Genomic DNA, 638 nt, shown 5'->3' with positions numbered 1-638 from the left:
GGAAAGAGGGGTGGTGGTTTGGGACAGAAAAAAGAGGCTGACAGACCAGGCCCCAAAGTGGGGGAGCCACAGAGAGTGGAGCAGCTGAGATGGAGTGGGTGGAAATGGGGTGCCAGAGCAGGGAGAAAGCAGGGCCAGACACAGGCATGGGTGAATTGGGCAGCCACCCAGAGCCCAGGCAGAAAGGGGACCCGAAAATGGCAATTTAAAAAAATTATTATCATTACCTTTGGCAAAGACGGGCTGATACTAAAAGTTTGCGAGCTGTCTAGGTCCGAGGCTGACCGGAGAGGCCAAGTTGTGAGGGGAGCAGTGCTCAAGTTACACTTTGACTCTCGGGAGGCTGTCTGCAAAAAATAAATAAATAAATAAATAAAAAGGGCTCATTGATTAACAAGTGCATCTCGGTGAAGGAGGAATCCGGAGACCCCCCAGGTTATGACTTTTACATCTTACAGGGGGGGCTCTCGTCTCTTACGGGGAACTCAGCCCCCTCAGTTCACACCCTGGGGGGAGCGGAGGCGCTGGGGCAGCAAGACGGGGCTGAGCCTGAGGGACCCCCGGCGCAGGGCGCGGGCACTTGGTGGGCGCCCCTCGCTCCTCCTCCTCCCCCCGGCGCGGCGCGGCGCGGCGCGGCG

At 57.8% G+C, this 638-nt stretch overlaps 1 long non-coding RNA gene across 3 annotated transcripts in view; it reads right to left on the bottom strand.

The window, feature by feature from the left end:
- The window catches only part of LOC112549593, a 9,331-nt gene that overhangs the window by 6,207 nt on the left and 2,486 nt on the right, over nt 1–638 (bottom strand). Inside the window, exons 1-2 of one of the 3 annotated variants that reach the window (XR_003093081.1) lie at nt 457–630; nt 228–347 (exon numbers count right to left, since the gene is read on the bottom strand). This is a non-coding gene — a long non-coding RNA (uncharacterized LOC112549593). Of the gene's footprint in view, nt 1–227; nt 348–456; nt 631–638 lie in introns of those variants that run through there. The other 2 variants (XR_003093082.1, XR_003093080.1) reach the window with 2 other exon arrangements.

The sequence above is a fragment of the Alligator sinensis genome, unplaced genomic scaffold, assembly GCF_000455745.1.
Source record: "Alligator sinensis unplaced genomic scaffold, ASM45574v1 scaffold544_1, whole genome shotgun sequence".
In the NCBI taxonomy this organism is placed as follows: Eukaryota; Metazoa; Chordata; order Crocodylia; family Alligatoridae; genus Alligator; species Alligator sinensis.
The sequence above is the reverse complement of the archived record's forward strand: the minus strand, read 5'-3'. Positions and strand labels throughout refer to the sequence as shown.